Source organism: Eulemur rufifrons, chromosome 4, assembly GCF_041146395.1.
Source record: "Eulemur rufifrons isolate Redbay chromosome 4, OSU_ERuf_1, whole genome shotgun sequence".
In the NCBI taxonomy this organism is placed as follows: domain Eukaryota; kingdom Metazoa; phylum Chordata; class Mammalia; order Primates; family Lemuridae; genus Eulemur; species Eulemur rufifrons.
In genome coordinates, this window is record NC_090986.1 from 68794807 (window position 1) to 68822077 (window position 27271).

Sequence of the window (27271 nt, forward strand, 5' to 3'; positions counted from 1 at the left end):
GGCCATGATTCCTGCTGCTCTTCCTTTAGTTTGAATTACAGTCTCCAACATCTTAACACCAGTATTTGAAAGGGAGACTGAACGAGGCGGCAGAGGAATGTGTGTGAGACCCCGGTGTCAGGGTATCATCGTAGTAAGCCATGTCAAAGCCCTGCACAAAGCCCTCCTGTCACCCCAGACTCCGACAGACATGTGAGACAGCTCCGGGGCTTGTGAAGAAAGGGGGGAGCATCTTCCCACTGCTCAACTTCAGATTTTAAGGCATTATCGTAATATTGGCAATTGTGGTGTTACATTTGCGTGAACCAAAATGCACACCCCCTCTCTCCTCTCCACTGAAGGCTGTATTCCTGAATCTGGTGATCTGTATCCGAACCTGGGCTTAGTATGTAAGAATTTCTCTTTGAAGGGCAAACATTTCAAACATTAAGTTCTATTAGTACCCCACGATCTGGACTGGCCGCAGATTGTTTTTCAGCGCAATTTGCTGTGTTGGTTCTCTTTTCCCGTGAAGCTCTGTCTGGATTAAACCTCAGGTATCCTGTGGCTCCTCACTTCCCTCTACAGCCAGAGGGGACTAGGACCAGCTGGTGTCATTCTATTGACCTCATTTAAACTCTGTTTTTTTTTTTTTTTTAACTAGATGTAGCTGTACATAACAAATTTTCTACAGAAAGTTTTTGTTTCTTTAACGTGCAGGGGTCCTCTAGGGGCTTAATGAAGTCCATGTTCATTCAGCTCACGGCCCTGGTCCAAAAATATTTCTTAAGCTTGTCTATTTTCAAAAGAGCAGCACACACACACACACGTTTTCTGTAGTTTTACACTTCTGCTTTCTATAGTTTTATTACCACACTTAGAAATTTTTTCATAATATTAAACAGGAATGATTTGAATGTATACTTGGATCTTTGGGAATATTAGTTAAGGGTGTAGCTTGACAAAGCTTTAAAAAACAGGAAAGTGAAACCTATTTGGATCAACCCTACTTAATGAGACTTATAAGAAAGAGAATATTAGCAGTAGAGGCGTGTGCTAATAGAACATGTAAGGAATTAAACTATCATTATAATGCCATGCTTGGTTATAAACAGCTTTTATGTACTTTCTAAATGTACTACTTTAATCCTCTGAATAACATACATTCAGAAAACAAGCTCATTTAATAGTCTAGAAACAGTGCAAGTGCTCAGTGTAGTGGCTTTTTGTAACCAGCTTTCTCTCTTTGGCTGGGTTATATAATAGGTTGAATACAGGCCAGTTGTTTCTCAGAAAAGATTATCAATGATTAATCATTCTTGAGCTTCTTAAATTGCAAAACATATACTCAATTGGGAAGGAAATTGATTTATAATAAAATCATGCCAATTGATGTTTTTCATTTTTTGATTGCTAATCACTCAATATCTTGGTTGCTGCAGAATAAAACAAAAGCTTAGTTGTTTCTTTTTACCAGAAATATGAACAAACTTAATAATTTCTTCCATTGTTTCTGCAAACTATTCCTAGCCCCTCCCCCTTGCTAAACAAACAAACAAACAAACAAAATGGAGCTCATGACTGGAAGAAAAACCTGACAGTTTCCACTTCAGCTTTGGTGCACATTTCCTGGGGGATCACAAGACAGTAACTGATGTTTACATCCAGCTGTCTTCTGGGTAGCAGAAATAAAATACTACCCCATATTAGTGTGAGTTAGAATAAAACTCTACATGGTAAATTTATGGTAATTGAGGATCCTAAGATATGATCTTTCAAATATCAACATTTTTTTAATCACTATGATTTCCATTAGATTGCTAAAGATGTTTTTCATTCCAGGTCAGGGTCCCCACTACCCAGCTACTATATGCTTATAATCTAATCTAATTTTATAATTAGGCTAAGTACAATATAATACGGAGAAGGTCTACAGATCACAAAATGACTTGTAGTGCTTTGAAATGTATAATATTAGCTGGAGCCATATGAAATGTCTATTTGACTGTTGTTGACCTACAGAAATGGGATTCACTTAGTTCAGATTTATAAAATGCCCTGGTTCAGATCAAGAAGCCACCCTTTGAATATTGCTGGATGTACTAGCAGAACCCACTGAGTGCAGGCAAAATCAGCTTGAAGTTCTTAGAATCTAACATGGACAGATAGATAGATAGACAATCTCTCTATATCTAGATAGAGATGTCACACCCACCCACCCACACATGCACATGCACACACGTATATATACATAGAGATATTGTTTTCAGCCTTTTAAATGGATAGCTTTCTAAAATGAATTAGTACTTGTATAACTTAGTAAACTGACTAAACCAAAGTGTGAATTTTTCTGAATGAATCAAACATCGGAATGAACATCAACTCTTTTGCCTTTCATACAATACTGTGATGCCAGTGGGACCTATTGAGTCATACTGGGTCTTGTTGCTGTCTCCACAGAATATTGTGCTTTTTAAGTTTTTGTCAGTTTTCACAGATTTTCCATTTTCCCTGTTATCGTTAGGCATCATGTCTCTGCTCCCACACCCTAGAACAAATCCTAAACCCTTTTACTTACAGCTTCCAACATTCATCGGATTTAGAAAACAGATCAACGAGCTTGTAATATTTTTAGGTAAAGTGTAAGAGCAAATAATCCGTGAAGTTGATGGGGTAAGAATTTCTTCTCCAAGACACAGCAAAGAGTTGCTTGACTTTTGTGACTTGACTCATTGATTCTCAGTTATGTTCCAAATATATGAGATTGCCAGATTAGTATTTGTGGAGAAGTGCGATGTCACAGTACGGAACCAGAGATGGTAAATCTGAGTCAGAGCTGGTGGAAATTACCAAACTATTCAATCTTAGTTTGAAATTCCTTTTGTTTCCTTTTCAGGAAACTTTAGGATCTTAACCATGGTTCTTGGGTGGACTTGGCCATTGAGGCACAGATTTTGTGACTTTATTAGGTCGTTTTCAGTGTAGCATCCAGTGGTGTCCACAATAATGAAAGCCTAGTTTCTTGGATAATTTGGCTCATTATCTATATATCTGTCTTAGATTCTGTCCCCAAAACAAGCTCCATCATATAAATTAAAGGTAAGGCCGTGTGTTGCATAAATTTAGGCTCATTTAAAATTCTGAACTTTGAAGTGAATATTAACTATTTCACAGTAACAATGCTTTTTAAATGGCAGAATTTTTAATCAACTTCTAGAAATAATATTGTAGAAAAATCAGTGATTACAACCTTGAAAAAAATGCTTTCCCTATCATCACTACTTTTTCATAATTCCTAATCCCATGTCCATTCACACTCTTCACTAAAACATAGTGGGAAAGACTGATTATAATTCTAACCCTTTATCACCATATAAGTAAAAATTACTTTATTAATTTGTCAGATTTAGAACCACTTGCTAAAGTCTTTGGTTTGCTATTAAAGTACCTTTCAAACATATGTGTGGTTAGTGCATATTTCAAGGTAACTGTTGTGAAACACAGGAAGGAATATCACTGGCCATTCAGTCCAGAGGGTCAGCTTCTGCTTGATCAGGACTTCCATGTGCCTGTGAAAGCCAGAGGCATGAAACGCAATTGAAAACTTCCTCCCACTGTGAGGCAAGTAGCACCTCCCTTGGCTCTATTAAAGCTGCAAACTGGGAATACGTTTCCATTTTTGCATCTACACGATTGAGACAGTTTTAGAAGGTCTGACAGCGTTGGGATCAGTTTCCCGGATCTGATGACTCTTAATGCATCTGCTCACATTGTCGTGCCAGCTTCCAATTGGCCAACTTCCTCCCAAGTTCCTTCCACTGCAAATCTAATCCTATTAGTTCCCCCCCCTTTAAAAAACAGAGTATTAGTCTTATTTTTGTCCTGAAATAAACACATTAAGGAATTCATTAGAGCCTTCCAGTAAATGGTTTCTATTATAGGCATTTAAAATATTTCCAAATGATCTTGTTGGATTAACATCAGTAAATTAAAAGCATATTTCACCTTTCGGAATTAAGAGTTGCCTCATGAATGATGGTTTGAGCAACCAAAATTCCATTAAAAAGAATTATAGCCATGTGATTTCTTCTAATGAGGCTTTTCTATATCTAAATCTGGAATTACCAGCAGCCATGATCATAGCAAGTTTGTACATTAAGTTGTACATTGTTTACAGAAAATAAAAGTAGAGATACTGGAATGAATGAGGAATTTCTGTTGTGTCTAATGCCTGCTCTTACTTTTCATAATTACAGAATTTATTTAATGGACCAAATTCTTTTGATAACATTGTTCAAAGTGCCCGTCTGTGTTTGGCACATTTCCCCGTTTTCTACCTGATGAAGAGATGTGCACAGTGCAGCAAAAGCAAGACTCCTACACAGAGGCAGGTTGAGTTCCAAAAATGTATTTGTTTGGAACTCAGAATCTGATTATATTTGGTGATATTTGGATCGAAGGCCAGCAGACAAACTCCTGTTTAACTCAAAATGTACCCTGAATAGCAGTGCTATCAAATTTAGGCATCTCGGAGAACTTTATTTCTGTGAAAAGTCAGGCTTCCAAATGTGCAGACAATCAACAAATCTGCACTCCCTGAAACTCTATAGCTTTGAGACATGTGCCTTCCCACCACTCCTGCTGTGGGAGGAGACCCCTGCAACTCTGAATGTGTGACCGCTGTGGCCTGGGGCGTGGTTACAGCGAAGGAGACTAGGAGATTGGTTGTAGGGTGGCACGAATCTGGGTCAAGGAATTAGAATGAAGGTAAGAGGATGATATGAGAGGGTCTGGACTGAGGGAGGAGGAATGGAGGAGCATCCCAGATGAGTTCCCTTCTCTTTCTTTCTTCCTTCTCCTTATGCTGTATCTCACTTTCCAGCCTTTCCATAATTATCCATAGTTTATGGAGGGTGGAGAAGAGCAGTGGCCCAAATTCTGTGCTAGACAGAGGATGTAACTCTCTCCCCTTACTTCCGTCTCTGTTCCTCTCCTGCTCTGCAAGAACTCAGCCCTCGAGTGACTTTGGTTTAGGTGAGACTGAGCTTTGGGTGCAGAACGTGTTCAATGTGTTGTTGAAGAGGCCTGAAGTCCAGTAGCAATAGGTGAGGGAAAGGGGAATTCTTTTCTCAGGTTCTCTGGGCTTGCAGAACGTTACCAGTTATACGTGTGGTGTTACAGCTTTTCATTTAGGACACACAATATGAAGGCCTGGGGTTCTCTCCAACTCAAGAATGTCAGGTCTGATTTGACCCATGGGGTAGAGTTGGATGAATCTGATGAAAATTTGGTCGTTCGACCAGGACTGTTTTTAAGGATCCTGATTCCCAGGTTGGATATATCAATTTCAAAGCAGAAAAAGATATAGCATAGTATAGGCAATATGACTGCAAGAGAAAATTTTAAAAATTGTAATTATCCATTATAATTTTATCTGTTTCAAGATACTCAGGGGGCCCACGTGGTACTAAATGGGGCACACTCAAAATCGGAACATGTTGACCTCCTTGTGGTTCATGAGCATGATGGCTGGGTTTTCACACTGACGTGTGAGATGTGCCTCCCTCAAAATTTGTTATCATGTGGCATGTTACCCATCTGATGTGAAAAAAGAAAAAAAAAAAAAACCCAGTGCATATTAACTCTGTGCTCCTACAAAGGATCGGCTCAGACTTGTGGTTGGAAAGGATTTGGACTCTAATTTGTTCATTTAACAGTCTGTGGCTAATTAACTGACACGGTTAGAACTCAGCCCTAGAGAGCTTGAGGTCAAGGGTTGAGTTTCCCTGTGGACCAGTTTATCTTCTCTGTTTCATGGTTATTGACCACACTCCTAATCCCCATTCAGGTGACTTGCAAAGTTATGTTATTGATTACGGAGGATTGGATATGGAGAAATCAAAGAAAACCTTTACCAGAGTAGATTTATTGCAGATAGTTGACAGGTCAAAATGGCATGCTAGTTATGATCATGAAGTTTGCTGTTGGACAGGATCTAATTGAAAATCCTGGATATGCTATTGTAAAGAGCACTTTGGGCAAGATGGTTCGCTTTTCTAAATCTTAGCTTCTCTATCTACAAAATGAGGATATCATCAGCCTTACAGGGCACTTAGGAAGATTATCGAGATTGTGATGCTAGATGTTGCACACAGGGTGGGACATGATCCTTGTTTTCACTGGCCCGGCTCTCTCAGGATGTGCTTTGTCCTGTGCTTGGTGTCCCGGGACCTCTTCCCATCCCTCTGTGCTTTGCAGGTGGCGTCTGTTTAACCTCTGTACCCACCCTTGTTCATATAACTGTGTCTCCAGCTGTAGACCAGGAGAGCTTACCTGTGAGGGCAGTTTGTTCAATGATTTCACTTATTTCATAGCCCCTTTAAACTAAATGCTTCTGAGCGGTAGGAGTTATAGAGCACGAGGAAAGAACGGGAGTCTCCTAGAAATGTGCACAAAAGATAAATAGGCCTATTCTGTTGGAGGAAATTGCATCAATGGGCTTCAAGCTGTATCTGAATCTCCATATTTCTTCCACTTTATCAGGGCCTTCCAGTGAGTTCTAGTCCTAAAGTCATTTTCAAGTTTGTGCTCCTGAGTAACTAGTCTGCTTGTTTCCTCATTTGTAAATTTGTTCATCCCCTGGGAGAGTGTTGGAGGTAATAAGTACCATAAAGAAGACTTAGCGTACAAATTGTAAATAAGATCAATAAAAATATGATGGAATGAGGCTTTTTAATTCTCCTTCTAAGACTATTAGCTCTTTTTTTTTTTTTCTGTTGGAGAGAAAAATGCAAATGTGATGCTAATTATGAAGATCCATCTGTTATGCTTAAAGTACCACAGGAAAAAACCCTAAATGTAAAGCTCCTCTCCAGTGCTTTTCCATCTTTGAAGACTCATTTCCGAGAGGGCTTCCATTTCAAACAAACTTTGATGTCCTCTAAGGTCGCATGTCTGCTTGAAAGACTGAGTTGCCATCTGAAAGGCCAGGTTATCGCAGCATACCACTTTTTTGTTTGTTTTATTCTTCTGCACCAAATATGGACAATTGAATAATTATTTGGAAAGGGCCACTGAGTAAATTATGAAAAGCAAATATTGGATATTAATAACTACCAACCCCTCGGTACTTATTCAGAATATTTGTTTCTTTTAATACCCTACCTGACAAGGCATTCCAAAGAATACTTTAGCAAAGATTTGTTGAAATCTGTTCTGTACTAGGACTGAGCCCTCTCCTGGTAATTTTGGTCAGGTCCAATTTAATTTAATAATGGGTAGGTAATTAATCTGACCTCCCTCATCCTGTGTTTTTTAATTTGTAAAACTGGAGAAGTTAGTTTCAATAAGTCTTCACAAGATCCTGAGTTAAAGAGCCTAAGTTTTGTTAAAGACCCAAATCCATTGTGTGATGTGACATCATACGGCCTAAAGATAGATTTGTAAGTTATCAATGTTAGGGGACCTTGTCTACTTTCTGCTGCTGTAACAGAATGTCACAGAATGGGTAATTTACAGACACCAGAAGTTTACTTACTGGGTTTATAGTTCTGGAGGCTGGGCAGTCCAAGACTGAGGGGACGCAGCCAGTGAGGGCCTTCTTGCTGCATCATAACAAGGCAGAAGACACCACATGGTGAAAGTGTGCACAAGAGATCGCAAGCGAGGACTGAACTTGCTCTTAGAACAAACCCACTCTCACCGTAATAGCCAGGGATGGAGTTTTAAGAAGGAGACTGTTGTCAATAGTGCCAAATGACATAGATGAGTCCAAAAGAATAACTGAGACAAGGCAAAAATTCACAAAGCAAGAAAAGAAATTAAAAATAAAATTATAGATCCCAAAGAACCTCTGAGATCTGTAAGTACAGCCCTCTCAGTATAACACACATACTAAGAAACTGAGGTCGAGAAAGATGAGAATACTTGGGCAGAGCCACGCAGCTCACCAGCAGTGGATCCCAGATCAGTTCTGTCTCCTGATTCCCAGCCTTCGCCTTCCACTTTCCCTTTGTACCTGGCAGACCCTTTAGCACTTTCCAAAGTTTTGGTTAGAGTGTTATTTTAAATGTGAACACGAATCATCCCAGAAAGTTTCTCCTCACATGGAAAAAAAAAAAATTTTTTTTTTTGGCAATACAAGTGTTAAACCTATTTTTCTTAAAGCTTACTCAAGAGCTTTTTATACCATAGGACTCATACATCATCCCTTAATACCTAGGGATATATATCCTTATAGGAAATAAAGAGGATTGTGATATGATATTTGTAACAATTTAACAGAATACTTATTGAAATATTTAAATTTTTCAATTATTTAATGTTTTTAAAGGACTCCGTTCTTTTCCACAGTCATAGAGGACTATTTGATATTTAGAGGTGCCTAAAGAATTCTTTCCTATTTTTTTTTTTTTCAGGAATTCTGAATTTATTCAGTGAGAAAACTGAAGCAATATATCAAGAAAGGGATAGACTTTTCCTTCATGCCAAAAACTATAATTGGAAAAAATGGATAAAAATTAACTACTCTGGTCCTATAAAGTGCTGTCTCAGCCATATTTTAAGTCCTCAAGGCGATGGTGGTCTCTGGTCCTTTCTTTGTTAGGCATTGTTGACTTCCTCATCCAGTAGGCTCTCACTTGATGAGGAAGTCAAAAATATGGCTGAGACAGCAAGTATTAAGCACAAGGAGTATAACTGGAAATTATAAATAAAAGAAAACAAAAGGTCCAGGTATTTTTCTGTTTTTTAAACACAATATTGGCCAGGTGTGGTGTCTCATGCATGTAATCCTAGCATTCTGGGAGGCCGAGGCAGGAGGATCTCTTGAGGTCAGGAGTTCAAGACCAGCCTGAGCAAGAGCAAGACCCTGTCTCTACTAAAAATAGAAAAAATTAGCCCAGCGTGGTGGTGCGTGCCTGTAGTCCCAGCTACTTGGGACGCTGAGGCAGGAGGATCGCTTGAGCCCAGGAGTTTGAGGTTGCTGTGAGCTAGGCTGATGCCACGGCACTCTCTGGGGCAACAGAACCAGACTCTATCTCAACAAAAGACAAAACAAACAAAGAAACAAACAAACAAAAGAAAAACACACACACACACACAAAGAAACAAACAAAAAAACAGAGTATAGGCCACACCAAAACCAAGCCAAAGTTTATGGAGTCAACAAAATTTGTCTTTGAGCCTGTACCCACCACCCCTAGCCCATCGTTCTACTCCCTTTTCTTTATGAGATATTATGTCATTGCACAATCTCTCTAGGTCATCTCTCTAAAATATCTCCTGGTCATCTGGGCTACAGATTGTGTGGTCTCTGTCTCTGCCCCTTAAGTCTTGAGGAGATTTCTTCATCTAATACATACTACACCTTTCAGGCTCTGTATCTTAACTGATTAAACTTAAAAACAATTACTTCATGAAGTTGAACTAGAGGAGAGAGTAGCAACTATTATCCATTATAATGATTTCTAAGGAAAGCAGGATTAAATGGGGAGTTAACCTCTAGAATTACACTCGTAATTATAATACTAATAATATGATAAAAGCACAGCAGCTTATATTTTTGGATCACTTACCATCTGCCAGGATATGTAAGACTTTTCATATTATAATAAACCTGTGAAGTTCCTCACCTTTTGGATGAGGAAATGGAGATTTAGAGAGGTTATAAAACATATCCAGGGATTCAGAGTTGTGGATTTTATCCCAGGTGTGTTGGACTCCAGTGGCTTAACGCTTGAGCAGTCAAGTGGCTGCATGGACTCAACGTGTATCTCATTCTTCTGATCCACGTACCCCTCCCAGTGTGGGGGCCATAGCTATATTTAACAGCTATTTTCAGGTGCACATTGGGATGCTGAAAAGTCAGACTGGCTCAGGAAATTATAGTGATTAATGTAATGCAATGTGCAACCTAAAACAGGTGTGATCACACAAAGCAAAACATCACACTGTGAGTCTAGTCTCATCTCCTCTTCCATTCTGGTCTCCTTTTCCTCGTCCAGTCTGGTCTCCTCTTCTTTGTCTGGTCTTGTCTCGTCTTCCTCATCTGATCTGGTCTGGTCTCCTCTTCCTCTTCTGGTCTGATTTACTCTTCTTTGTCTGGTCTCATTTCGTCTTCCTCTTCTGGTCTGGTCTCCTCTTCCTCGTCTGGTCTGATCTCTCCCTCGTCCTGCCTCGTCTCCTCTTCCAGTCTAGTTTCGTCTCCTCTTCCTCATCAGGTCCCGTCTCCTCGTCCAATTTAGTCTCCTCCTCCTCGTCCGATCTGCTCTCCTGATGCAGCAGTTTTGAGGCAGAATTTCTCCTTCCTTAGGGAAGCCTGAGTCTTGCTCTTAAGGCCTTTCAGCTGATTGGGTAAGGCCCATGCAGAGTATCGAGGACAATCTCCGTTACTTAAGTCAACTGATTACAGATGTCAACCACATCTACAAACACCGTCACAGCAACACGTAGATTAGAGTTTGATTCCATAACTGAATACTATAGCCTAGCTGGTTAGATTGACACTTAAAACTAACCGTCATAGTCCCCTGTTAAGTGAGATGCCAGCGTTGGGGCTGAGGATGTTTTATCGTGTCAAGAAAGTACCCATCTAGTCCAATTTATTACAATGTTTAAAATCGGAAAGGGCTGTTGAATTTGATCAAGAAGGATCTGGTTTTTCTCCTTTGATCTGTCACTATGAAGAGCTGCGTTATTAGATTTCCTGTTAATCCCTGCATTCCCGGGAATGAACACCACTTGATCGTGATGTGTTATCCTTTGAATATGCTCCTGGATTCTGCGTGCTGCTGTTTTATGAGGATTTTTACATCTTTTTTCATAAGTGTTCCTCTCTCTCTTTCTGTGACTTCCCAGAAATTGCTCTGGTCACTCACTTAGTTCTCATGCACCAGCACTCAGTCACACTTGCCTCCTGGCAGGCTGAGAGCATCATCTTGTAGCTGGGTGTCACAGCCCAAAGTGAAAAGGGAGATTTGCACGTTGAAAGTGGAAGGGGAGGAGGGAGATTGAGAGTCGCTGGCAGTCTCTGTCCCTGAGTGATTATCTCTCATTTGCAAATGAAGGACCTGAGGCTCAGCAAGGTAGGTTCACTTACCAGGGTCACACAGCAAGTCTCTGGCAGTGCTGTGACTTGAGAAGCCAGGTCTTCCAGATGCCAAGGGGGATGTCCCCCAGGGACCCACGATCATAACAGAATCATTAATACGATATAACACAATAGAGTAATAATAAATAGCTGATGTGCCTAGTACTGTTCTAAAAAAAAAAAATCACACTGTGCTTCATAATAAATAATTGTAGAGAGAACAATGAGTGTTGATAAGTTTCAGATGAAAGGTTGTTTTGTAAGATAGTATAGTTTATAAGCATTGGTAGGACCTAGAAGGTTAGGAACCCTCAACCAGGAGGCAGGGGCTATGGAGAAGAAATATGTATGTCAAGAATCGCTATCAGGGCAGGAAGAAAGGAAGTACTGAATAAAAATGAAGGTGGCAATGAAGAAAAAAAGTTTCTTTCCTAGACTAAAAAGCTAGTACCCTGTAAGACAATTACATGATAATTCAGTGATTCATTTGTTTGTTAATTTGTTAGCTTTTTACTTAAGCAAGCTATGCTCTTTTATAAAAATGTTAACAAATTTAGCAGATCAAAAATAATAGTAAAATTACAATTTTACAACTTTACAGATATTGCTAACATTAGAGTATATCACTCTTCTGTCATTTTTCTATACATGTTATATTTTATTTTGGAATCTTTCTGGATATACTGTCCTGGAATATTCAGTGGCTACAAAAAATTCTATCACTGGTTTTCAAATGATTTGATCTCAGGAATCCCTTGTATGCTTGGAAATTATTGAGGATTCCAAAGAACTCTGGCTTATATTAATACTATTGATATTTGCCTTAGTAGAAATTAAAATAGAGAAACGTTTTACGTATTTATTGAATAATTAATTTTAAAATAATATTAAACCCAATACATATCAATATAAATAAATATGTTTTCCCAAACAAAAAAATGCTTGAGGGGCATTGTTTTACAATTTTTTGTAAACATCACTTCTTTAAAGACTGTGGTTTAATGGAAAACAGCTAAATTCTCATATCTGTGCATTTAATCTGTTGCAATATGTTGTTCTGATTGAGTAGATGAAGAAAATACAGGCCCATACAAATATGTAGTTGTAAAAGAGAAAGGTATTTCAATAGCATTTTCAGATAATTATGACTATTCCTCTTTGTTGCCACACTGAAACTTGACAAGTGGTTGTTTCTAAAAGTTGATTGAAATGTGGAACCCATGAACTCTTCATATTCTGTTGTCTATGTATGTAGTACATACATATGTGTTAAATCCGCCATCCTATCTTGTATTTTGAATGGAGCCTTTACCTATGCATAATTCTGTAGCATCACACAGTCATTTAGAAAATATTGATTTACTGAGTTATGTAGAGCTTCCAAATATCAATACATTTTACTTTATAATATACAAAAAAGTATACTTATTAATATCACTCATGACCTCATCTGAAAGGTCTTTAAGTATTGAGAAGCTGCCAAGCATACTGTAACTGAAAAAAAAAGTTCCAAAATAATTATTTTTGCTCGAAAGCTCAAATTTTATCATTGGCAATAAATGCCAACATGGGCCCACTTTTGTCATAGAGAAAGTGTTTGCCAAATACTCAAGTCTGAATAACAATGCTTTGTCATTTGTGATTTCAAGTAAAAATGATGTTTTTGTGAAAAAATGAGGCTAATTCAGCTCAAAACTCAAAAACCCATGACACGAGTGCTTTACCTCAAAACAGCCGCCATCATGTTTCTATGTGAACAGTTCCCATTTTATCAGGCAGAATATTAAAAAGATATGTGCTCAGGGGTTGATATTAATAAAATTAGTAATTTTTACTGCTTTATGAAGAATGTTCTTGAATGTCACTCATTTTTTTTTTCAGTTGCAAGTGTGTGGTGGTGACGTCTACATGGCTGGTAGCATAGTTTGGTGCTTGACTCTGAGGTGCCTGTAATTTTGCCCATGTTGTAAGTGTCACCACAGTGAAAATGGCTAGTAACATTTTAGTGTTATTATGAAGGCAAGTTTAGAAACAATTTATCTGGGCATTAGAATGATTAACACATTTGTGTCAGTTTGACCACTACATAATATGCAAAAGAGCAAATGACACTGGAATCATTCATGCTGCAAATGCTTGGTAGAAAAACAGTATGTCAGAGCAGAAAGCATAGACTTAGAATTCTGATGCCTTCTTTGTATTCTTATTAGCTATGTGACTTTGGACAAGTCATTTAATTTCTCAGATCCCTCATCTGTAAAGGTCAATAATAATAAATTTTCTCACAAAAACGTTGTATAAGTTAAACAAGTCTTCCTGTGGAAAGCGCCTGATACAATACCTACTGTGTTGTAGACATTCAATAAGTGGAAGCTGCTATATTTTTATTAATAGCATGACAGAGCTCTCCCTACAGCTGTTGTCCAAGGCTGGGGTGAGAGCTTCCATAGCTGCTTCTTTAAGTGAAAATCAAAGAATCCTTTGGTAGATGTGGTTGCAGAATCTGAGAAGAGAAACAGAAATCCAAAAGCCCAGAGTCTATAAAAGTCACCAAAACAGAAAGAAGGTCACAACTAGGTCCATAGAGGCAGGAAAATGGGATTGGGAAATCAATCAGTTGAAAAAAGTAGAAGAAACAAAGTTTGTCCCAAAGGAAGCTCTAGTGTCTGCTGGAATATTCAAACTGTGGCCCAGAGAGCTGGCTTTCAGGGCTGAGATGGAGCAGATAAGAATTCCTATACTTTTAGGCTGGATGAGAATTTTCTTGCTAACATGACAGCTTTGAGCCACAATCACGGGCTTCAAATTTCCATAACATGTGAGGTCACTCAATTTGTACTTAACTTTCCAGTTTTGTTATTATCCCTGATATCATATTGGATTTTGGGTAATAATCGTTTATCACTGAATATCAGATTGACACTAATTCTTTCTCTAGGGTCTTCTGTACAGATCACACTGACTTTGAACAGATGTGCATGTCCAGATGTCTGCAGCCTTGTCAGAAGTCTCTTCAGGCTTAATTGCTGCTTTTTGATAATTATTAAGCACTCCTCAACATGATGGATCATCAAAGGATTATACATATTACATGCACTTTATATAAAGTGCATTAAAGATAGAATTACACATGTACATCTATCATATAAGCTGCAAAACTCTTAATCACAAAAAAATGCCAGTCACTTTTAGTGCTTAGCTTTGTTAGAGTTTCTTTTGTTTTGTTTTTTAGTTGATTGGTTGACTTATTAGCTAGAGATAAATATATAATAGGATGAAACTTCGCCAACATATTGAAGGAAAGAGATTACTCACCAAATTAGCTGTTTCTGATACTTAATTATCAGAGCCTTATGGCAATTTAGTGGTAGGAGAGCTTAGTGGGCCAGTGCTCTAATACTACAGATGAGAAAAACTCAAATGTCTGGAAAAGTCACAGTTACAAACTAGAACCCATATCTGTTGATCTTAACATCAGAAGGCAAGACCTTGGTGACTAGATAGCTTGAATGGACTTTTGCATATGGGTTTCTTTGCCTCATGGGAGAATAAATTGAAAAAAAAATTTACTTTCTGTTTGGATATTTGTTCAATTTTTAAAAGATTGGTATTCTGCATTTCAGCCATAGAAATTAGGTTAAAACAAAAACATGCTTAGTCATCAGTTCAGTGATTGGTTGGCTGATTAATTGATTAATTAATTGATTCAACAGCCATGTATTGACTGCTTATCATGTGCCAGGAAGTGTTCTGGATCCTACAGAAACAACAATAAATAAGACTGATGAAAATCTCTGAACTCAAGGGGTTTAAATATGGGGACTGGGGTGGGAGGAGGGAGAAAGAATTTTTAAAAAGTAAATTATAAACTACATTGAAAGATACTAAGTGCTAAGGAGGCAAAAATTAATCAATCAAGCCAATAAAGGAAACAGGAACTGCAAGGGAGGAGGGTGTGTTGCAATTTTAGTGGCGTGGTTTAGGAAAACCCAATTGAGAGCAAGGTTCGAGCAAAGATGATGTTGAAGAAGGAGTGGGCGTTTCAGCAGAAGGGAGCCCTGGGAGGGGAGCACGTCAGGCAGTGTAGACACCCTGAGCAAGGACAATAGGATGGTCGCAAGTACAGGACGAGAGGTCAGAGAGAAGTAGGAGGTGGAGAGGGAGGGAATGGGCGGAAGGGGAAGCCGTCAGAAAGTCAGAGCAAAGTATGAAGGGGTCTGTCTTACATTTTAATAAGATCACTTTTGCTATCAGGTTGAAAATAGATTATAGGGGGTGTTTATTTGTATTCCTATAACAAAATAACACAAACTGGGTAATTTATAAATAATAAAAATTTATTTGCTCACAGTTCTGGAGATCGGGAAGTCCAAGATCAAAGTGCTGGCAGGTTTGGTGTCTGGTAAGGAACAATTTGTCTAGGTGTCCTGTGGTTGAAGGGACAGAGGGCAAAAAGGGGCCTAAGCTAGTTCTCTCCAGTCCTTTCATAAGGCACTAACCCATTCGTGAGGGTGGAGTCTTCATGCCTTAATCACTTCCCCGAAGGCCTCACTTTATTTTTCATTTGACAGTGCTTCCGTGTAATTTAACATATCAAATAATCCTATTTGTCTCTCTATTCGATGCTGCAGGAGCCCTCTGTAGCATTCCAGAGTTAGTTTGAGGTCAAAAAAGTCTTAATTTTGAATTTAAAATTTGATTTTGGGAAGCTTATCAAATATATCAAAGATTTAAAACACCTAAATTACAGATCGTTGTAATATAATACTCGTTTATTTAGCCATAGTGATAATTCAAAGATTTTAAAAGGCAAAACTTTACTCTTTGATGGAGAACAGACAGTTTTCCAAACAACCAAAAGACCTGAGAAAGACAGCATGAAACAGAACCTGTCTCTCCTCTTCTCTTTCTCTGTTTTTTGCAGTTACTCAAAAGGTGAAAAAAAATATTTTACCGTGTCTTACTAATACTTTAAAAAACTTTTGTTCAAAAGAGAAAACCAAATTTTACTTTTGTATTAGTGTATAATCAATGTTAAAGCTAATTTTAGTAAAATCTTTTAGACAAATACATGCAATCTCAGTCAGCTTTTGACCACACCAGACTTCCATAAAGCTGTATAATCTCTTAAAAATTTTATTTTTTTTCTTCTTAACTTTTTATATTTATTTAGTTTTAGCTATAATTTTTATTTCTTGCTTTTGAAACAACCCTTAAATAGCTTTTAACTACGTGAAATTATTTTTTCAACAAATACACATTTTTCATGCCTTTACAAATTTCTTCACCAAAAGCATATCTTGCTTTTGTTTATGCACTCTGCATACTGAATTGTCTCTAGTAGTTTTAATTACACATATTAACTAAAATTATAACTCTTAGTTGCCCTAATTTCTAGTGAAAAATCCTAGGAAGTAAGTAATTTTGAACCATTTTATGTCAGCATTTGCAGATGAAAACCATTTTATGATTTTTTAGAAAGGTGTTTCATCCATCATTAGCAGATCAAAATACATTTAGCTTTTCTATGTCATATGAAAATAAGATGCCAAATATATAAATCTAAACTTACATTTAATAATTAATGTTTTCATATTTTAACTTACTTATAAATTACTCAGACATTTTATGACTATCTAATTTAACATAACATGACTTTAAGATTTTAAATTACTGAATAGAATTTTGAAACTATGATGCAGGCACCTCTTCCCTCGGTCCTTTTAGATCGTAAGTAGCTATGTGGCATCCAAGGTGGCTACAAAGGGCAGGGCCTGTCTGTCCTCAATATACTATGCCAGGTATAGTGCTCAGGACAGAAGAGAGAGGATGCCTGGGGAATACAAAATCTAACCAGGAGGCAAAGCTGGGGCAGTGACAAAGGGGCCATATTGGGTTTGATTCTGTGCCGTAGCTGCTGTCTAGGCACTGAGAACATGTCCCCAGGCCTCACTTCTTAATACCACCACAATGAGGGTTAAGTTTCAACACATGGATTTTGGGGACACATTCAGACCATGGCAGGGGGCAAAGAGAGACACAAGGAAAAGAGTTGAGGGGCATTGCAGTTAATCCAGGTGAGAGATAATGGTGGCTTGGGCCAAGTTGATAGCTTGGAATGGTAAGAAATGGTCAACATATTTTGAAAATAGAACCAGCAGGTTTGCTGAAAAATTTGATGTGGAATAGGAGAGAAAGCCCCAAGAATTTTCCAGAGCTTTTAGCATACATAATAAATAATGGAAAGTTGGAATTTTCATCAACTTAGATGGAGAAGACAGTGTGTGGGGTAACTTTGGGGTTAAGGGGCGGGGGTTTGATCAAGTATTCAGTTTTAGACATGCTAAGTTTGAGATTTCCATTAGACATCAAAGTGATAAAAAAAAGAGAGAAGGTTGAGAAGAATGATGGATATTTCAGTTTTGGGGTCAGACAGTGGATATGTGCTGGAGATATTAAGTTTGTAAGTGTCAGCATATAAATGACAGCACAGGTCAGCTTTCCCCAGAAGCAGACCCTGAGATGAAGCCTTGCACCTGGAACTTCATTGACAAGAACTCCTGGGTTCAATAATTGTGAGGAATAAAGGAAGTAAGAATGGGAAAAGGAGAATCTAACCAGTAGAATAAAGCAAGACTAAGAAACAAAAAGTGCCCAGATTAGAAAGGAAGAAGGAAAACTGTCTTTATGCTTAGATCACTGGCATGTCCATGTAGGAAATCAGAGGGAATCCCCCAAAGAAGCTTCTTAAATTAATAAAGGATTTCAGGATACAAGATCACTACACAAAAATTAATTGTATTTTTATGTATTAGCAATGAGCGCATATATGGAAAATTGATCTTGTTCAAAGATGCAAAGGCAATTCAGTGAATTCAGTGGAGAAAGAATAGTTTTTTTCTCTTAATTGTTGAAACAAATAAGAATAGAACAATTAGATATTCATATGCAGTAGAATGAACTTCAATCCATATTTCACACCATATACAAAAATTAACTCAAAATGGTCAAGACCTAAATATAAAACCTAAAACTACAAAATATATAAACAAACATGGGAAAAAAATCTTTGTGACTTTCAGTTAGTTGAAGATTTCTTAGATGTGACGCCAAATGCATGATCAATAAAAGAACAAATTGGTAAATTGGACTTCGTAAAAATAAAAAATTCTGCCCATTAAAAGACTTTTAAGGATAAGCAAAATATGGTGTGTGTATGTGTGTGTGTATATATATATATATACACACACACACTCATATATATGTGTATATACATATATATATATCATAGAATATTATTCAGCAATAAAGAAGATTGAAGTCTGATACATGGTACAACATGGATGAATCTTGAAAATATTACAATAAGTAACATAAGCCAGAAACAAAAGGGTGAATACTGTACGAGTCTACTTACCTGTAATATCTAGAATAGGCAAATTCATAGAGATAGAAAGTACTTAGAGGCTACCAAGACTGGGGGCAATGGGGAATGGGGAGTTATTGCTTAATGGCTACAGAGTTTCTGTTTAAGGTGATGAAAACGTTTTGGAAATGGCAATGGTCACATAACATTATAAATCTAATGCCACTGAATTGTGAACTTAAAATTTTAAGTTATGCAGTGAGACACCACTACACACCTGTTAGAATGGCTAAAATTGGACAGAATGCACAAAATGTGGGCAAGAATGTGGATAAATTGGAACTCTCGTAAACTACTGATGGAAAAGTAAAATGGTAAATACACTGTAGCAGTTTGGCAGTTACTTCCAAAGTTAAACTCCTAACGTATGACTCAGCCATTCCACTCACAGAGATGTTTTCACAAGCAAAGGAAATATATGCTCATACATAGACTTGTTTACAAATGTTTATAGCAGCTCTTTTTGTAAGAGTCAAAAATGGGAAAGAACCACTATCAACAGTCATATGGGTAAGCGTTCTGTGGTATAGCGATACAATGGACTGTTACTCAGCAAAAGGAATGAATGAACTGTTGATTTATGGTAAATCATGGGTGACTCTCAAAATAATTTTGCAGTGTGAAAGAAGCCAGACATAGAGTGCATACTGTATGATTTCGTTTATAGGCTCTAAACTCTAGAAAATGCAAACTAACCTGTAATGGCTGAAAGCAATCTGTGGTTGCCTGTGGGTGGGGGAAGAGGTTCTGGCAGGGGTGAGAGGGAGGGGTTATGATGGGTACAAGGAAACTTTGGAGAAAGATAGATATGTTCATTATCTTGATTGTGGCTGTGGCTTCGTGGATACATACATACCTAAGCCTATCAGATTGTACGTTTTAAATATATGGTGTTTATTGTGTGTCACTTGTACCTAATAAATCTGTCTAAAACAATTTAAGGGCATAAAATAAAACTGTAACTTTAGTACTCAAAAAATGCTGAGATTCTCTGCCCTGTTACTTCTAAGAGTTCTGAAAAGTATTCTAGGAATGTGCAGTGCCCTCTCTCTAAGTTTAGTATTAGTGTATTAGGGACAGAAATGAGTTATGATAGCCACATACATTCCACATCTCTGAAATTATAGCAGGACATTTTCATCGTTTTGAAAAATTGCAATAACGTTTTTTTTTGCTTTGTAAAGACCCCCATAATATTAAATTGGATGTTATCTTACTACCTATTTATGTGACTGTAGACTGGCACATAAACAGGTGATAAATTTTTCTGTAGCTCCACTTTGCAATTTCCTTTACTCATGTGCCCTTGTACATCACATCCACACAATAGGGATGCTTCTTTCACAGCCCATGTTATTATCAGTGGACGGCTGAGCTCATGATGCGGTCACTGACAGCTTCACTCGGCAGACTATTCACAGCTACCTGGTGTTTTCCATTTTCACAATTTTCACTTACTGAAGCTTTCGTAAAACTTTATTCCCTTAAATTGTGGGATGGAGATTCTAAGATGGAAATCTACCTTTTAAAATTTTTATTGAATTTTTAAACCTAAGGTCAAACTATTTTAAAAGCTCTTTTATTATCCAGTTTCACAGAATTTTCATGTTCATGCATGTATTTTCATGTTAATGCATGAAGTACTTTAAGAAAAATGATATTTTTATATAACTATGTTGTATGTCCTCTTTAAAATATATATAGCATATGTGTTATATATTGTATGTAATAGCAACAATACCTATGCTGGCTTAGGGGAATCCAATATTACTTTAGCTCATGCCAGTCTCATTCCTCACGTGGAGCACTGCTGTAGTCTCCCAGTTGGTTTTCCTGGGTCCAGTTTCTCCTACTTCCAATCTAGTTCTAGCCAGAGTGAGCATTCTAAAATATAACCATGTCACAGTGCTGCGTAGACACCTTCCACACATCCCTGTTGCTTTGGAAAAAGCATCCAGTTGACTCTACATGGACTAAGGTAAGGGCCAGTGTACCCTGGCACCATGTGATCTCATCTTGCTCTGTTTCCTTTCTCATACTTGACTCATTCTATCTGGAAATTCTTGCAGGTCTTTGTCACAGATACTCTTTCCTGTGCCTGGGATCACTCTTTCCCACCTGCTGATCCTTACTTATCCTTCATGTCTCAGCTTATGCATTGCTTTTCCTCAGAAGCCTTTAGTTTTCCAAGTGGACTTTGATCTTTCTTCTGAGTGTCATGAAGCAGCCTGGGTTCCTCCTATGGAGCCTTTATTAGAGTGTTCAAATTCTCTGCTGTCCGTTTCTCCCACTGTATCATCAGCTCTATGGGGTTGAGCACTGTTTCTCAATCACCATTCTATCTTCAGGACCTGCCTGAAGATAAAATGCCACATATCTGGTATATAACAGGAGCTGAATAATGAATGAATTATCTTGAAAAGGAGAAAGGCATACATAATAAACTAAACGCATTTGTGAGCATTTCAGAGCAAAAAGTGAGGGCTTTTTTTTTTTTTTTTCTACTCAGAGGTAAAGATCCCCAAGCCAAAAAAGGAGGGTTATGCATAAGTAAAAGCCAACTTAATTAGCTTGGTGTATTTGGAGATAAGTAAATATGATTCTAATTATGTCTTTTAAAATTCAACCAACCTAATTTCACTTACATGAGATACATAGAATAATCAAATTCACAGAGACAGGAAGTAGAATAGTAGTCACCAGGGGCTGGGGAAGTGGAAAATGGGCAGTTATTGTTTAAGGGGTACAGAGTTTCGGTCTGGAATGGTGGAGAAGTTTTGGAGAGAGATGGTGGTGATGGTTGCACAGCAATGGAAGTGCACTTAATATCATGGAACAGTACCTTAACATGGTTTAACTTCTGTGAAAGAAATTAAGCCAAACTAAAATCCTGTTATAAATAAAATTACATAAATTCCTCAATTTTATATTCTAGCCAATTTGTATTGAAGTTTGAGAGAGAGGACGAGAAGGCAAATAGAAGACAGAGGTCCCTGAGAAATGTGAGACAAAAAGGTTCTCAGAAAAACAGCTCAAATTATGTAGTTTCTCTAGACAAGCACATGTTCAAGCAGCTTCTATATGTCAGAGAGTGGTAGACATCTAAATCCATTGTCTCAACTTATTATTTTTCTATCAAATTTTAATTTGCTGCTAGTATCTATAGGATTCATATGTATTAATCAGGAAAAAGCACACCTTTAAAATTTACTATTGAACTCTAAATGTATTGGTCAAGGTAGCTTTGATTAGAAATTCTTTTGATATTTCAAAACTGTTTCTTACCTAATCTTTTTTGACAAAATGGTATTATCTCATTTCATAATGCTTATGGTTTCATTCAACCAATCATTTGGGTCAATGTTTTGTTAGTCTATATTAGGCCTCATTTTGTTGTATTGGGTCTAAAAAATACACTGTAACCAAAATTGAAACAATACTTACAAGTGTGTTAAACAACATTGTTGTAATTATATTACCAAATGTTTAAAGTGCCATTCTGAATATGATAACTCTAGGAGTTTGGGGGGGCTTGATTTTTTTATGTGGAATTTTAGTTTTACTTCTATGAGCTTCCTAAAAAATATGTGATGTTAAGCTGAGGTCTGGATTCAGCCTGTGGCCCAAGTGTCCTCAACTTGGTTGTAGCTTGGCCTCCAAAGGCCTCTCCCTTCTAACCTGACTTTTAGCCATGGCTGATCTGTATGGTTGTATAGAAGGTGGTGGTTATATATGTTCACACTGACAGTCCAGTCTGTAAAACAGGGACAAGACTTTAGCCAAATGCACTTCTTAATGATCTAGGAATACTGTTTTCCCATAGCAATAATGGACAAGGAAGTAGATAATTGTTAGACAAGAGAGAACAGAAATTTCCCCCGATACTCTGATAATGTAATAGACATTTAGAGTCTTGTCTACAAGATTGCAGATGATTGTGTAGTTACTACTAGAACATGGAATAAATTAAAGGAAATGAAGGACAAGAAATGAGAGTTCTTTGCTGGTATAATTCTCAACTGTAGACATTGGCCTTTGTGAAATCCCATATAAACTGAATTTTGTACCCTATAGTCCATGTAACCTTGAAGATTTTATTACATTGTGTGTTTGAAGAGTATATGCTTCCACTATTCCTGAAGCAAGACATAACTAAAGCCATTTGGCATATGGAAGTGTTGTTGATATTCTAACCAGGTAAATCTTTGTGTAATAGCCGAGATAATCTGAGTACTGCAAGAGATCTGTTGAGAGTGATACACCTATAACATCCTTTCTCTGATTCTTGGCTTCATTAAAAAACACACAAATGAGGCTCCTCACCCAAAATAAATTGCTGAAGGAAAGGAGCTGGCATGAGAGCTTTTCAGATAACAGAGCGTATTTTTATAAGGCATTCGTGGCCATTGCCTACTGTTAACTTCTTGGAGTTAATTGAACCAGCATCATTTTTATATTTTAGAATTCATAATACCTAACATTAGGACATACCGTGTAGTCTGCTACCACTAATATAGAAGATGATGATAGCAGCGCAACTTCTTTCATAGCTTGGCATTCCCTGGTACTTGCTCCCAGGTTATTGACTGGGATTGTCTCTTACAAAATCTGCTAAAAGAGGCATGAGACAAGGTTATCTCCTGAAAATAGTTTGTAACAATAATAACAGCAGCAATAACAAAAACCCAAACCAATGTTTTATGCTCACCTCACCCTACCCTTTGTATTACTGTGCTAACCAAGTGTTAAGACAACTAGTCTTCCCGATTTTCCTCTATGAGTGTTCAGATTCCTCTGGTTGGTTTTGTATATGTGCATTTTTCCAGGTAAGGGAACAGAATTCAAATATGTTATCTAAAAGGATTTGTTTATATAGCCAGCCTTCAAATTATGAAAGTCTGAAACCGCTTTTCAACCTTTCTCCATTCTCTCCCCAATATCCTTTTACTTGGACTGCTTTGGGGAAGTAGAAATATATGAGAGCTCTGAGTTCCCAAAATGTCCTCGTTAATTTCTCCACTGCTTACAGTGGGAATGAACTTTGGACCTTGAACTTGTTGGTCCATTTACATGGGCTCTTGCCAGGTGAATATTCAATTGGAAATGATGATAATTTTTGTTATGAAACATCTGATTTCATATGTTGTAAAGCAAAAAATGGAACAATGAACTATTATCCACTCAATGAAATCCCCTAAATGACATTGAGAATAGTTTTTAAATTATTTCAATATGCAAGATCAGTTATAGTGCTGGAATCTATTTCATCACAGTATGTGCACGATTCATGTGTTATGAACCTAAGACGTAAAGGTATAGAATTCAACATTTAGTAATATCTTTAAGAGTTATTTTTAAATGATTGTATTTTGTAAAATATTTTTAAAGCAAACATTCCTTATAATTAAGGAATTTTAAACCAATATGCAAGTACGATATCCAAGCATCACCTTTGTGCAATTTAAAGTTTTCCTTTCAATCTTTTGGCTTTTCTTCATGATTGACAGCCTGTTTTGGGGGGCTATGACAGGAGAATAAATGGGCACCGACACTTGGGATGTCGATTTTGTGATCTGATAGACATATTAGATACTGTTACCACTAAGAATAAGAAAGTCCTCTTGGCAAAGTAGACATGACAAAACACAGCTCCTTTTCAATTCTGTTACCAAGCTATTTCCTAGTTTTGAGGGGGAAAAAAAACAAACCCAGACACAGAATCTAAAGACAAAATACTGCTGTTTATAAGAAAGGCACCATGGGAAGGAAGGAAGAGAGTTCTTTTCAGTACAAATAACTTCAGGACTACTGGTACAAACTGAGAAACCGCTGGGCAAATACAGACTATAGAATTCATAAGTTTTTATCTTGCTATTGTTGTTATTGCAGCAGCATACCAAGAAAATCCTCTTTTCCCGTCTCTCACCAAATTCATCTCCCTCAAGTAGCTCTTACACCAGAAGTGAAAATACAATTCTTTTATGTTTTTCAAATCACCTTTTGAAAGTTTTTAAACTTCTGACAAAGTCTACCTTCCCATTCCCAGCTGAAAGTCTTGAGGTGTTAATTTCCCTACTCACATGTCACAAAGCCCACCTCCCTGGGTATCCATGGGTCATTTCTTGAAGGGGTTTGGGGTCATACTCATGTAAAAAAAAAAAAAATCTAGTAATTTTAATATGTTAAGAAAACTGGTGTGGTTGTTCCCAGTTTGTGGCTGGCGAGCACTCTCCTCTTTCCTTTCTTTAGGACAGTGCTTTTAAATGCCCGTCTTATTTATTCCCCACACAATGCTAGCAACATTAATTGCTACTTATAGAAAGAAGACACAAAGGGTGAATGGTCCATTGATCAAACTGACCTAAAGAGATACAAGTTGTGGTGTGAATTATAGTTTGATGGGCAAAGGCGTACTCTATATGTTGAGGATTACATAGTAACCCAGACCGTAATCTTCAGACACTCCAAAGTCTTTGGAAAATACACTTTATTTCTGAGTGTGTGGTTTACATCACTCAGGAAGAGAGCCAGGGAGAAGAATGGCTGGAGACTACAGATAGTCCAGTTTGAAGGCGGCTCGCCTGGTAACATACAGGCCCGGGGCAGCTAAGCAGGTCCAGACACAGCTGGGGCTCCAGCCCTTCTAGGGACACATGGACTATTAAACTGCGCATTTTCCATAAAATCTGTGTGACTTTGGTCACCTTATTAAAAATCATCATTCCCTATGTTTTTGCTTCTGTAAAAGAAACACATATCTTAACAGTTATAAAAAGTACATGGATTTTAAAAATTTTTCTAGAAAAATTTTAGTTAACTTTAACCTATATTGGTAAGTCTTACCTTAGGAAGAAACCCTCAGGAAAAAAATAGAAAAACAGTTTATGAATTCTTTGCAAGCAGGAGAACATGATTTTTTTAAATTTATTTGGGACTGATATGTACAGAACTTGTAATGATTAAAAAATTTAATAAAAAAAGAGGATTTAGAAAGAATTATGAACTTAAATGACTTTGCCCAAATAATTAAGAATGTAATAGCTTCAGTAAAAGTTAAAACATTTGAATTAAATTTCAGAAGACTCACTCAACTCTTATTTCACATACAGTGAATGAGACATTTATTGGTTGTAAAGTTTTTGCTTGTTTTTTTTTTTTTCCACATTTCCTGAGAGGAGAATGGGAATACCAAATATGTTTTGAAACTATTTCTTCCAAAACTACCTGAAAATGTTCCTCTCTTTCTTTGTTCAACAATAGGTAGAAGACTTTGACCTTAGATGACTTGTGGTCAGACCAATGATATCAGCTTAAACTTACTGGCTGAGCAGAAGCAATGGAATTGTACTTTGTAAGAAGTTCCAAAGTAGAGAAACAACTCATTATTATTATTTTTTTTTTATCAGTGTTTATTCTCTTTCATAAGCAAGACTGAGGTCAAGACAGAAGGAAGTGTAGCCTGCCCTGGGTCTTGTCCAGCTGTCTAATAAGCTAAGTGGATGGACTAGCACCCCAGCATTTGAGATGTAGACTGATTTATCTGTTCACTAACTGGGAAGCTTCATCCATGTCCTAAACATTTCTTTAAAAAAATAAAAGAAGGGAAACCTTCCTGAAACGTTTAAGAAAAGGTGAATCTGTTGAATCCTTATTGTGATCATTGGGAAGCAAATTATATATCATTAAATATTAAATCCATTTTCTACCTTTACTCTCCTAGGCAATTCAGGATGAAAGTGATTCTTTACATGCTAGAAAGTCCACAGGGCTGTTTGGCCACAGTAGAAATTTTATATTAATCCCAAAGAGATTATTAGAGGAGAAGATAGGAAAGGCAATGCTGTTTAGCTTCCCAAAGATAAGACAATGTTGTGAGATGTCTCCAACCAAACCAGATATTTTATTTGTATAGCTGAAGAAAATGCGCGGCTGCTGTTGGAGCTTTAAGGAGTTTTGCTTTAATGAGGGGCCTTACAGATCTCTATCATTTAAAGTGTATGATAATCGTTAGTGACTGCACACATTCAAACTGATATTAGCTTCTACCCTGTTTTTAATATGCAGCTTTTACTTCGCTCAGCTGCCACTAACATCATAAGGAGATTCCTGGATAAAATGTAAAATATACATAATTCTATTAAAAATAAGGCAGAAATAGAGACGTGAGACTTGGCCAGTTCCTTTTACTTGAGTGTTAGTTCTATGGCATCCTAAAAAAAAAAAAAAAAAAAACAGATGAGACGAAAGCTTTACTCTTTTCTTTAAAATTTTATTTTAGGAATCAGAGCATATTTCTAGCCAATCATTCAGTTTTAAATCTATCCTACTCCAAGTGGAAACTTCTGTGTATAAATGGGGATACCTGAATTAATTTGTTCTTTAAGTTTACTGAATATTTAAATATCCCTGCAGCATTTTCTTTCAAACCCCATAAAAAAGAATTAGTAGCTAATTTGACATACCGCAGTATTCGTAAGAAAGAATTATATATATATATATATATATATATATATACACACACACACAAGATTAGTCATAGTTAAAAAGAACTTGTTTATTTGATTCATTTATCTATTCATTCCTTTATTCATTTATCCATGTGTTTATTTTGCCAGGACAGGGTAGGAATGGGATGGTGGGAGATAAGAGTAGTTGTAGGGTTTGGTTTTGTTTTAACTTGGGCTTATCGTAGAAGATGAGAAATGGCATTCTGGCCTCCTTTTAATGCAGCTCTGCCTGCGGGGATTGGGTGCTGGGACCCAAGACCAAACCTCTTT

General features: G+C 37.2%; 1 protein-coding gene and 1 non-coding gene across 2 annotated transcripts in view; both read left to right on the forward strand.

The window, feature by feature from the left end:
• The window catches only part of LHFPL6 (LHFPL tetraspan subfamily member 6), a 218159-nt gene that overhangs the window by 129059 nt on the left and 61829 nt on the right, over window positions 1-27271 (forward strand). The window lies entirely within an intron of this gene.
• On the forward strand, window positions 5481-5583 carry LOC138383122 (small nucleolar RNA U13). The gene has a single exon (XR_011233564.1). It is a non-coding gene; the product is annotated as a small nucleolar RNA U13 (small nucleolar RNA).